We start from the raw sequence: 13,038 nt of genomic DNA, 5'->3' as shown, positions 1-13,038 counted from the left end.
TGTGTCCTCTGGGGGCAGTGCTGTGTTATTCCCCCTGTGTCCTCTGGGGGCAGTGCTGTGTGATTCCTCCTGTGTCCTCTGGGGGCAGTGCTGTTATTCCTCCTGTGTCCTCTGGGGGCAGTGCTGTGTTATTCCCCCTGTGTCCTCTGGGGCAGTGCTGTGTTATTCCTCCTGTGTCCTCTGGGGGCAGTGCTGTTATTCCTCCTGTGTCCTCTGGGGGCAGTGCTGTGTTATTCCCCCTGTGTCCTCTGGGGCAGTGCTGTGTTATTCCTCCTGTGTCCTCTGGGGGCAGTGCTGTGTTATTCCCCTTGTGTCCTCTGGGGGCAGTGCTGTGTTATTCCTCCTGTGTCCTCTGGGGGCAGTGCTGTGTTATTCCCCTTGTGTCCTCTGGGGGCAGTGCTGTGTTATTCCCCCTGTGTCCTCTGGGGGCAGTGCTGTGTTATTCCCCCTGTGTCCTCTGGGGGCAGTGCTGTGTGATTCCTCCTGTGTCCTCTGGGGGCAGTGCTGTTATTCCTCATGTGTCCTCTGGGGGCAGTGCTGTTATTCCCCCTGTGTCCTCTGGGGGCAGTGCTGTGTTATTCCCCCTGTGTCCTCTGGGGCAGTGCTGTGTTATTCCTCCTGTGTCCTCTGGGGGCAGTGCTGTGTTATTCCCCTTGTGTCCTCTGGGGGCAGTGCTGTGTTATTCCCCCTGTGTCCTCTGGGGGCAGTGCTGTGTGATTCCTCCTGTGTCCTCTGTGGCTGTGCTGTGTTATTCCCCCTGTGTCCTCTGGGGGCAGTGCTGTTATTCCCCCTGTGTCCTCTGGGGGCAGTGCTGTGTTATTCCCCCTGTGTCCTCTGGGGGCAGTGCTGTTATTCCTCCTGTGTCCTCTGGGGGCAGTGCTGTGTTATTCCCCCTGTGTCCTCTGGGGCTGTGCTGTGTTATTCCCCCTGTGTCCTCTGGGGCAGTGCTGTGTGATTCCTCCTGTGTCCTCTGGGGGCAGAGCTGTGTTATTCCTCCTGTGTCCTCTGGGGGCAGTGCTGTGTTATTTCCCCCTGTGTCCTCTGGGGCAGTGCTGTGTGATTCCTCCTGTGTCCTTTGGGGGCAGTGCTGTTATTCCTCCTGTGTCCTCTGGGGGCAGTGCTGTGTTATTCCTCCTGTGTCCTCTGGGGGCAGTGCTGTGTTATTCCCCCTGTGTCCTCTGGGGGCAGTGCTGTGTTATTCCCCCTGTGTCCTCTGGGGGCAGTGCTGTGTGATTCCTCCTGTGTCCTCTGGGGGCAGTGCTGTTATTCCTCCTGTGTCCTCTGGGGGCAGTGCTGTGTTATTCCCCCTGTGTCCTCTGGGGCAGTGCTGTGTTATTCCTCCTGTGTCCTCTGGGGGCAGTGCTGTGTTATTCCCCTTGTGTCCTCTGGGGGCAGTGCTGTGTTATTCCCCCTGTGTCCTCTGGGGGCAGTGCTGTGTTATTCCCCCTGTGTCCTCTGGGGGCAGTGCTGTGTGATTCCTCCTGTGTCCTCTGGGGGCAGTGCTGTTATTCCTCATGTGTCCTCTGGGGGCAGTGCTGTTATTCCCCCTGTGTCCTCTGGGGGCAGTGCTGTGTTATTTGTTGTGAATTCTGTGGCAGAGCTCCCTCCTGTGGTCACAAGTGGTACTTCGGCTGATTCTCTCTGTGAGCTTCCGTTGGTGGAGGAAAGTGGTACTGCGGCTTCTGAGTTTCCTTCCTCAGGTGATGTGGTGAAGTCGTTAGGTGCTGCTCTATTTAACTCCACCTAGTGCTTTGATCCTGGCCTCCAGTCAATGTTCTAGTATTGGACCTGTTTCCTCCTGGATCGTTCCTGTGGCCTGCTGCTCTGCATAGCTAAGTTCCGCTTTGCTATTTTGTTTGCTGTTTTTTCTGTCAAGCTTGTATATTTGTTTTTTCCTGCTTGCTGGAAGCTCTGGGACGCAGAGGGTGTACCTCCGTGCCGTTAGTTCGGTACGGAGGGTCTTTTTGCCCCCTTTGCGTGGTTTTTGTAGGGTTTTGTGTTGACCGCAAAGTTACCTTTCCTATCCTCGCTCTGTTCAGAAAGTCGGGCCTCACTTTGCTAAATCTATTTCATCTCTACGTTTGTCTTTTCATCTTAACTCACAGTCATTATATGTGGGGGCTGCCTTTTCCTTTGGGGTATTTCTCTGAGGCAAGGTAGGCTTATTTTCTATCTGCAGGTTAGCTAGTTTCTCAGACTGTGCCGAGTTGCATAGGGAGCGTTAGGCGCAATCCACGGCTGCCTCTAGTGTGTTGGAGAGGATTAGGGATTGCGGTCAGCAGAGTTCCCACGTCTCAGAGCTCGTTCTATGTTTTTGGGTTATTGTCAGGTCACTGTATGTGTTCTGACCTCTATGTCCATTGTGGTACTGAATTACCTTTCATAACAGTTATTCCCCCTGTGTCCTCTGGGGGCAGTGCTGTTATTCCCCCTGTGTCCTCTGGGGGCAGTGCAGTGTGATTCCTCCTGTGTCCTCTGGGGGCAGTGCTGTTATTCCTCCTGTGTCCTCTGGGGGCAGTGCTGTGTTATTCCCCCTGTGTCCTCTGGGGGCAGTGCGGTTATTCCCCCTGTGTCCTCTGGGGGCAGTGCTGTGTTATTCCCCCTGTGTCCTCTGGGGGCAGTGCTGTTATTCCCCCTGTGTCCTCTGGGGGCAGTGCTGTGTTATTCCCCCTGTGTCCTCTGGGGCAGTGCTGTTATTCCTCCTGTGTCCTCTGGGGGCAGTGCTGTGTTATTCCCCCTGTGTCCTCTGGGGGCAGAGTTGTGCTATTCCTCCTGTGTCCTCTGGGCATCAGTGCTGCGTTATTCCCCCTGTGTCCTCTGGGGGCAGTGCTGTTATTCCCCCTGTGTCCTCTGGGGGCAGTGCTGTGTTATTCCCCCTGTGTCCTCTGGGGACAGTGCTGTGTTATTCCCCCTGTGTCCTCTGGGGGCAGTGCTGTGTGATTCCTCCTGTGTCCTCTGGGGCTGTGCTGTGTTATTCCCCCTGTGTCCTCTGGGGGCAGTGCTGTTATTCCCCCTGTGTCCTCTGGGGGCAGTGCTGTGTTATTCCCCCTGTGTCCTCTGGGGGCAGTGCTGTTATTCCCCCTGTGTCCTCTGGGGGCAGTGCTGTGTTATTCCCCCTGTGTCCTCTGGGGGCAGTGCTGTTATTCCTCCTGTGTCCTCTGGGGGCAGTGCTGTGTTATTCCCCCTGTGTCCTCTGGGGGCAGTGCTGTGTGATTCCTCCTGTGTCCTCTGGGGCAGTGCTGTGTTATTCCCCCTGTGTCCTCTGGGGGCAGTGCTGTTATTCCCCCGGTGTCCTCTGGGGGCAGTGCTGTGTTATTCCCCCTGTGTCCTCTGGGGGCAGTGCTGTTATTCCCCCTGTGTCCTCTGGGGGCAGTGCTGTGTTATTCCCCCTGTGTCCTCTGGGGCAGTGCTGTTATTCCTCCTGTGTCCTCTGGGGGCAGTGCTGTGTTATTCCCCCTGTGTCCTCTGGGGGCAGTGCTGTTATTCCCCCTGTGTCCTCTGGGGGCAGTGCTGTGTTATTCCCCCTGTGTCCTCGGGGGCAGTGCTGTTATTCCCCCTGTGTCCTCTGGGGGCAGTGCTGTGTGATTCCCACTGTGTCCTCTGGGGGCAGCGCTGTGTTATTCCTCCTGTGTCCTCTGGGGGCAGTGCTGTTATTCCTCCTGTGTCCTCTGGGGGCAGTGCTGCGTTATTCCACCTGTGTCCTCTGGGGGCAGAGTTGTGCTTTTCCTCCTGTGTCCTCTGGGCGTCAGTGCTGCGTTATTCCTCCTGTATCCTCTGGGGGCAGTGCTGTTATTCCTCCTGTGTCCTCTGGGGGCAGTGCTGTTATTCCCCCTGTGTCCTCTGGGGGCAGTGCTGTGTTATTCCCCCTGTGTCCTCTGGGGGCAGTGCTGTTATTCCCCCTGTGTCCTCTGGGGGCAGTGCTGTGTGATTCCTCCTGTGTCCTCTGGGGGCAGTGCTGTTATTCCTCCTGTGTCCTCTGGGGGCAGTGCTGTGTTATTCCCCCTGTGTCCTCTGGGGGCAGTGCTGTTATTCCCCCTGTGTCCTCTGGGGGCAGTGCTGTGTGATTCCTCCTGTGTCCTCTGGGGGCAGTGCTGTTATTCCTCCTGTGTCCTCTGGGGGCAGTGCTGTTATTCCCCCTGTGTCCTCTGGGGGCAGTGCTGTGTTATTCCCCCTGTGTCCTCTGGGGGCAGTGCTGTTATTCCCCCTGTGTCCTCTGGGGGCAGTGCTGTGTGATTCCTCCTGTGTCCTCTGGGGGCAGTGCTGTTATTCCTCCTGTGTCCTCTGGGGGCAGTGCTGTGTGATTCCTCCTGTGTCCTCTAGGGGCAGTGCTGTTATTCCTCCTGTGTCCTCTGGGGGCAGTGCTGTTATTCCCCCTGTGTCCTCTAGGGGCAGTGCTGTGTTATTCCCCCTGTGTCCTCTGGGGGCAGTGCTGTTATTCCCCCTGTGTCCTCTGGGGGCAGTGCTGTGTGATTCCTCCTGTGTCCTCTGGGGGCAGTGCTGTGTGATTCCTCCTGTGTCCTCTGGGGGCAGTGCTGTTATTCCTCCTGTGTCCTCTGGGGGCAGTGCTGTGTTATTCCCCCTGTGTCCTCTGGGGGCAGTGCTGTGTTATTCCCCTTGTGTCCTCTGGGGGCAGTGCTGTGTTATTCCCCATGTGTCCTCTGGGGGCAGTGCTGTGTGATTCCTCCTGTGTCCTCTGGGGGCAGTGCTGTGTGATTCCTCCTGTGTCCTCTGGGGGCAGTGCTGTGATTCCTCCTGTGTCCTCTGGGGGCAGAGCTGTGTTATTCCTCCTGTGTCCTCTGGGGGCAGAGCTGTGTTATTCCCCCTGTGTCCTCTGGGGGCAGTGCTGTTATTCCTCCTGTGTCCTCTGGGGGCAGTGCTGTGTTATTCCCCCTGTGTCCTCTGGGGGCAGTGCTGTGTTATTCCCCCTGTGTCCTCTGGGGACAGTGCTTTGTTATTCCTCCTGTGTCCTCTGGGGGCAGTGCTGTGTTATTCCTCCTGTGTCCTCTGGGGGCAGTGCTGCGTTATTCCTCCTGTGTCCTCTGGGGGCAGAGTTGTGCTATTCCTCCTGTGTCCTCTGGGGGCAGTGCTGTGTTATTTGTTGTGAATTCTGTGGCTGAATTCACTCCTGTGGTCACAAGTGGTACTGCAGCTTCTGAGCTTCCTCCCTCAGGTGTTCTGGTGAGCTCGTTAACTGCTTCATTACTTAACTCCGCCTGATGCTGCTATCCTTGCTCCTTGTCAATGTTTCAGTGTTGGATCTGAGCTTCTCCTGATTGTTCCTGTGACCTGCTGCTCTGTATAGCTAAGTGCTTTTTGTTTTTTTGTTGCTTTTTTTCTGTCCAGCTTGTCTTTTGTTTTGCTGGAAGCTCTGAGACGCAAAGGGTGTACCGCCGTGCCGTTAGTTCGGCACGGTGGTTTTTTTTTTGCCCCCTTTGCGTGGTTTTGCTTTAGGGTTTTTTGTAGACTGCAAAGTTCGCTTTACTGTCCTCGCTCTGTCCTAGAATATCGGGCCCCACTTTGCTGAATCTATTTCATCCCTACGTTTTGTCTTTTCATCTTACTCACAGTCATTATATGTGGGGGGCTGCCTTTTCCTTTGGGGAATTTCTCTGGGGGCAAGTCAGGCCTATTTTTCTATCTTCAGGCTAGCTAGTTTCTTAGGCTGTGCCGAGTTGCCTAGGTAGTTGTTAGGCGCAATCCACAGCCGCTTTTAGTTGTGTTTAGGATAGGATCAGGTGTGCAGTCTACAGAGTTTCCACGTCTCAGAGCTCGTTCTTGTATTTTTGGGTATTTGTCAGATCACTGTGTGCGCTCTGATCGCTAAGCACACTGTGTTTCTGGATTGCCTTCATAACACCTGTCATTAGCAAACATAACAGTACAAGGAGCCCAAACTAATGATTCTCAATAGAGGGAAAGAAAAAGTTCTGACATCATTTTTTTTTTTTTTTTCTCAGCTCTGTGTTCACTTTTTTTTTTTCCCCTAGACATTTGGGTGATTCTGGACACAGGTGTGGACATGGATATTCAGGGTCTGTGCTCTTCAATGGATAATCTCGTTACAAATGTACAAAGGATTCAAGATACTATTGATCAGAAATCTATGTTAGAACCAAGAATTCCTATTCCTGATTTGTTTTTTGGAGATAGAACTAAGTTTCTAAGTTTCAAAAATAATTGTAAGCTATTTCTGGCCTTGAAACCTCATTCTTCTGGTAATCCTATTCAACAGGTTTTGATTATTATTTCTTTTTTGCGCGGCGACCCTCAAGACTGGGCATTTTCTCTTGCGCCAGGAGACCCTGCATTGAGTAGTGTCGATGCGTTTTTCCTGGCGCTCGGATTGCTGTACGATGAGCCTAATTCAGTGGATCAGGCTGAGAAAAATTTGCTGGCTTTGTGCCAGAGTCAGGATGATATAGAAGTATATTGTCAGAAATTTAGGAAATGGTCAGTACTCACTCAGTGGAATGAATCTGCGCTGGCAGCTTTGTTCAGAAAGGGTCTCTCTGAGGCTCTTAAGGATGTCATGGTGGGATTTCCTATGCCTGCTGGTTTGAATGAGTCTTTGTCTTTGGCCATTCAGATCGGTCGACGCTTGCGCGAGCGTAAATCTGTGCACCATTTGGCGGTACTGCCTGAGGTTAAACCTGAGCCTATGCAGTGCGATAGGACTATGACTAGAGTTGAACGGCAGGAATACAGACGTCTGAATGGTCTGTGTTTCTACTGTGGTGATTCCACTCATGCTATTTCTGATTGTCCTAAGCGCACTAAGCGGTCCGCTAGGTCTGCCGTTATTGGTACTGTACAGTCCAAATTCCTTCTGTCCATTACCTTGATATGCTCTTTGTCGTCGTTTTCTGTCATGGCGTTTGTGGATTCGGGCGCTGCCCTGAATCTGATGGATTTGGATTATGCTAAACGTTGTGGGTTTTTCTTGGAGCCTTTGCGGTGTCCTATTCCATTGAGAGGAATTGATGCTACACCTTTGGCCAAGAATAAACCTCAATACTGGACCCAGCTGACCATGTGCATGGCTCCTGCACATCAGGAAGTTATTCGCTTTCTGGTGTTGCATAATCTGCATGATGTGGTCGTGTTGGGGTTGCCATGGCTACAAACCCATATACCAGTATTGGATTGGAATTCCATGTCGGTATCCAGCTGGGGTTGTCAGGGGGTACATGGTGATGTTCCATTTTTGTCGATTTTGTCATCCACCCCTTCTGAGGTCCCAGAGTTCTTGTCTGATTATCAGGATGTATTTGAAGAGCCCAAGTCCGATGCTCTACCTCCGCATAGGGATTGTGATTGTGCTATCAATTTGATTCCTGGTAGTAACATAGTAACATAGTAACATAGTAACATAGTTAGTAAGGCCGAAAAAAGACATTTGTCCATCCAGTTCAGCCTATATTCCATCATAATAAATACCCAGATCTACGTCCTTCTACAGAACCTAATAATTGTATGATACAATATTGTTCTGCTCCAGGAAGACATCCAGGCCTCTCTTGAACCCCTCGACTGAGTTCGCCATCACCACCTCCTCAGGCAAGCAATTCCAGATTCTCACTGCCCTAACAGTAAAGAATCCTCTTCTATGTTGGTGGAAAAACCTTCTCTCCTCCAGACGCAAAGAATGCCCCCTTGTGCCCGTCACCTTCCTTGGTATAAACAGATCCTCAGCGAGATATTTGTATTGTCCCCTTATATACTTATACATGGTTATTAGATCGCCCCTCAGTCGTCTTTTTTCTAGACTAAATAATCCTAATTTCGCTAATCTATCTGGGTATTTTAGTTCTCCCATCCCCTTTATTAATTTTGTTGCCCTCCTTTGTACTCTCTCTAGTTCCATTATATCCTTCCTGAGCACCGGTGCCCAAAACTGGACACAGTACAGTACAGTACAGTAGTAAATTCCCTAAAGGTCGATTATTTAATTTATCCGTGCCCGAACACGCCGCTATGCGCAGTTATGTGAAGGAATCCCTGGAGAAGGGACATATTCGCCCATCGTCATCACCACTGGGAGCAGGGTTCTTCTTTGTAGCCAAGAAGGATGGTTCGCTGAGACCGTGTATTGATTACCGCCTTCTTAATAAGATCACTGTTAAATTTCAGTATCCCTTGCCATTGTTATCTGACTTGTTTGCTCGGATTAAGGGGGCTAGTTGGTTCACTAAGATAGATCTTCGTGGTGCGTATAATCTGGTGAGAATCAGGCAAGGAGATGAATGGAAAACGGCATTTAATACGCCCGAGGGTCATTTTGAGTATCTAGTGATGCCGTTCGGACTTGCCAATGCTCCATCTGTGTTTCAGTCTTTTATGCATGACATCTTCCGTGAGTATCTGGATAAATTCCTGATTGTGTACTTGGATGACATTTTGATCTTCTCAGATGATTGGGAGTCTCATGTGAAGCAGGTCAGAATGGTTTTTCAGGTCCTGCGTGCTAATTCTTTGTTTGTGAAGGGATCAAAGTGTCTCTTCGGTGTGCAGAAAGTTTCATTTTTGGGGTTCATCTTTTCCCCTTCTACTATCGAGATGGATCCGGTTAAGGTCCAAGCCATCCAGGATTGGACTCAGCCGACATCTCTGAAAAGTCTGCAAAAGTTCCTGGGCTTTGCTAATTTTTATCGTCGCTTCATCTGTAATTTTTCTAGCATTGCCAAACCATTGACCGATTTGACCAAGAAGGGTGCTGATTTGGTTAATTGGTCTTCTGCTGCTGTGGAAGCTTTTCAGGAGTTGAAGCGTCGTTTTTGTTCTGCCCCTGTGTTGTGTCAGCCAGATGTTTCTCTTCCGTTCCAGGTCGAGGTTGATGCTTCTGAGATTGGAGCAGGGGCGGTTTTGTCACAGAGAGGTTCTGATTGCTCAGTGATGAAACCATGTGCTTTCTTTTCCAGGAAGTTTTCGCCCGCTGAGCGTAATTATGATGTGGGCAATCGAGAGTTGCTGGCCATGAAGTGGGCATTCGAGGAGTGGCGTCATTGGCTTGAGGGTGCTAAGCATCGCGTGGTGGTCTTGACTGATCATAAGAACTTGACTTATCTCGAGTCTGCCAAGCGCTTGAATCCTAGACAGGCCTGTTGGTCGTTATTTTTTGCCCGCTTCGACTTTGTGATTTCGTACCTTCCGGGCTCTAAAAATGTGAAGGCGGATGCTCTGTCTAGGAGTTTTGTGCCCGACTCTCCGGGTTTATCTGAGCCAGCGGGTATCCTCAAGGAAGGAGTAATTGTGTCTGCCATCTCCCCTGATTTGCGGCGGGTGCTGCAAAAATTTCAGGCGAATAAACCTGATCGTTGTCCAGCAGAGAAACTGTTCGTCCCTGATAGGTGGACTAATAAACTTATCTCTGAACTTCATTGTTCGGTGTTGGCTGGTCATCCTGGAATCTTTGGTACCAGAGAGTTAGTGGCTAGATCCTTTTGGTGGCCATCTCTGTCACGGGATGTACGTACTTTTGTGCAGTCCTGTGGGATTTGTGCTAGGGCTAAGCCCTGCTGTTCTCGTGCCAGTGGGTTGCTTTTGCCCTTGCCGGTCCCAAAGAGGCCTTGGACACATATTTCGATGGATTTCATTTCTGACCTTCCCGTTTCTCAAAAGATGTCAGTCATTTGGGTGGTCTGTGATCGCTTTTCTAAAATGGTCCATCTGGTGCCCTTGGCTAAATTGCCTTCCTCCTCTGATTTGGTACCTTTGTTCTTTCAGCATGTGGTTCGGTTGCATGGCATTCCTGAGAATATTGTTTCTGACAGAGGTTCCCAGTTTGTCTCGAGGTTCTGGCGAGCCTTTTGTGGTAGGATGGGCATTGACCTATCCTTTTCCTCGGCTTTCCATCCTCAGACTAATGGCCAGACCGAACGAACCAATCAGACCTTGGAAACATATCTGAGATGTTTTGTTTCTGCAGACCAGGATGATTGGGTGTCCTTTTTGCCGTTGGCTGAGTTCGCCCTTAATAATCGGGCCAGCTCGGCTACCTTGGTTTCTCCATTTTTTTGCAATTCTGGGTTCCATCCTCGTTTCTCTTCAGGACAGGTTGAGTCTTCGGACTGTCCTGGTGTGGATTCTGTGGTGGATAGGTTGCAGCAGATCTGGACTCAGGTAGTGGACAATTTGATCTTGTCCCAGGAGAAAGCTCAACTTTTCGCTAATCGCAGACGCCGTGTGGGTCCCCGACTTCGTGTTGGGGATCTGGTTTGGTTATCTTCTCGTCATATTCCTATGAAGGTTTCCTCTCCTAAGTTTAAACCTCGTTTTATTGGTCCGTATAGGATTTCTGAGGTTCTCAATCCTGTGTCTTTTCGTCTGACCCTCCCAGATTCTTTTTCCATACATAACGTATTCCATAGGTCGTTGTTGCGGAGATACGTGGCACCTATGGTTCCATCTGTTGAGCCTCCTGCCCCGGTTTTGGTGGAGGGGGAATTGGAGTATATTGTGGAGAAGATTTTGGATTCTCGTGTTTCTAGACGGAAACTCCAGTATCTGGTTAAATGGAAGGGTTATGCTCAGGAAGATAATTCCTGGGTTTTTGCCTCTGATGTTCATGCTTCCGATCTTGTTCGTGCCTTTCATGCGGCTCATCCTGGTTGGCCTGGGGGCTCTGGTGAGGGTTCGGTGACCCCTCCTCAAGGGGGGGGCGGGGGGTACTGTTGTGAATTCTGTGGCTGAATTCACTCCTGTGGTCACAAGTGGTACTGCAGCTTCTGAGCTTCCTCCCTCAGGTGTTCTGGTGAGCTCGTTAGCTGCTTCATTACTTAACTCCGCCTGATGCTGCTATCCTTGCTCCTTGTCAATGTTTCAGTGTTGGATCTGAGCTTCTCCTGATTGTTCCTGTGACCTGCTGCTCTGTATAGCTAAGTGCTTTTTGTTTTTTTGTTGCTTTTTTTCTGTCCAGCTTGTCTTTTGTTTTGCTGGAAGCTCTGAGACGCAAAGGGTGTACCGCCGTGCCGTTAGTTCGGCACGGTGGGTTTTTTTTGCCCCCTTTGCGTGGTTTTGCTTTAGGGTTTTTTGTAGACTGCAAAGTTCGCCTTACTGTCCTCGCTCTGTCCTAGAATATCGGGCCCCACTTTGCTGAATCTATTTCATCCCTACGTTTTGTCTTTTCATCTTACTCACAGTCATTATATGTGGGGGGCTGCCTTTTCCTTTGGGGAATTTCTCTGGGGCAAGTCAGGCCTATTTTTCTATCTTCAGGCTAGCTAGTTTCTTAGGCTGTGCCGAGTTGCCTAGGTAGTTGTTAGGCGCAATCCACAGCCGCTTTTAGTTGTGTTTAGGATAGGATCAGGTGTGCAGTCTACAGAGTTTCCACGTCTCAGAGCTCGTTCTTGTATTTTTGGGTATTTGTCAGATCACTGTGTGCGCTCTGATCGCTAAGCACACTGTGTTTCTGGATTGCCTTCATAACACCTGTCATTAGCAAACATAACAGTTATTCCTCCTGTGTCCTCTGGGGGCAGTGCTGTGTTATTCCCCCTGTGTCCTCTGGGGGCAGTGCTGTGTGATTCCTCCTGTGTACTCTGGGGCTGTGCTGTGTTATTCGCCCTGTGTCCTCTGGGGGCAGTGCTGTGTTATTCCCCCTGTATCCTCTGGGGGCAGTGCTGTTATTCTTCCTGTGTCCTCTGGGGGCAGTGCTGTGTTATTCCCCCTGTGTCCTCTGGGGGCAGTGCTGTGTGATTCCTCATGTGTCCTCTGGGGGCTGTGCTGTGTTATTCCCCCTGTGTCCTCTGGGGGCAGTGCTGTTATTCCTCCTGTGTCCTCTGGGCGTCAGTGCTGCGTTATTCCTCCAGTATCCTCTGGGGGCAGTGCTGTTATTCCTCCTGTGTCCTCTGGGGGCAGTGCTGCGTTATTCCTCCTGTGTCCTCTGGGGGCAGTGCTGTTAGTCCCCCTGTGTCCTCTGGGGGCAGTGCTGTGTTATTCCCCCTGTGTCCTCTGGGGGCAGTGCTGTTATTCCCCCTGTGTCCTCTGGGGGCAGAGCTGTTATTCCCCCTGTGTCCTCTGGGGGCAGAGCTGTGTTATTCCCCGTGTCCTCTGGGGGCAGTGCTGTGTTATTCCCCCTGTGTCCTCTGGGGGCAGTGCTGTTATTCCTCCTGTGTCCTCTGGGGGCAGTGCTGTGTTATTCCCCCTGTGTCCTCTGGGGGCAGTGCTGTGTGATTCCTCCTGTGTCCTCTGGGGGCTGTGCTGTGTTATTCCCCCTGTGTCCTCTGGGGGCAGTGCTTTTATTCCCCCTGTGTCCTCTGGGGGCAGTGCTGTGTTATTCCCCCTGTGTCCTCTGGGGGCAGTGCTGTGTTATTTCCCCTGTGTCCTCTGGGGGCAGTGCTGTTATTCCTCCTGTGTCCTCTGGGGGCAGTGCTGTGTTATTCCCCCTGTGTCCTCTGGGGGCAGTGCTGTGTGATTCCTCCTGTGTCCTCTGGGGGCTGTGCTGTGTTATTCCCCTGTGTCCTCTGGGGGCAGTGCTGTTATTCCCCCTGTGTCCTCTGGGGGCAGTGCTGTGTTATTCCCCCTGTGTCCTCTGGGGGCAGTGCTGTTATTCCTCCTGTGTCCTCTGGGGGCAGTGTTGTTATTCCCCCTGTGTCCTCTGGGGGCAGTGCTGTTATTCCCCCTGTGTCCTCTGGGGGCAGTGCTGTGTTATTCCCCCTGTGTCCTCTGGGGGCTGTGCTGTGTTATTCCCCCTGTGTCCTCTGGGGGCAGTGCTGTGTTATTCCCCCTGTGTCCTCTGGGGGCAGTGCTGTGTTATTCCTCCTGTGTCCTCTGGGGGCAGTGCTGTTATTCCTCCTGTGTCCTCTGGGGGCAGTGCTGTGTTATTCCTCCTGTGTCCTCTGGGGGCAGTGCTGTGTTATTCCTCCTGTGTCCTCTGGGGTAGTGTTGTGTTATTCCCCCTGTGTCCTCTGGGGGCTGTGCTGTGTTATTCCCCCTGTGTCCTCTGGGGGCAGTGCTGTGTTATTCCCCCTGTGTCCTCTGGGGGCAGTGCTGTGTTATTCCTCCTGTGTCCTCTGGGGGCAGTGCTGTTATTCCTCCTGT

The sequence above is a fragment of the Ranitomeya imitator genome, chromosome 8 (assembly GCF_032444005.1).
Source record: "Ranitomeya imitator isolate aRanImi1 chromosome 8, aRanImi1.pri, whole genome shotgun sequence".
Taxonomy (NCBI): domain Eukaryota; kingdom Metazoa; phylum Chordata; class Amphibia; order Anura; family Dendrobatidae; genus Ranitomeya; species Ranitomeya imitator.
The sequence above is the reverse complement of the archived record's forward strand: the minus strand, read 5'-3'. Positions refer to the sequence as shown.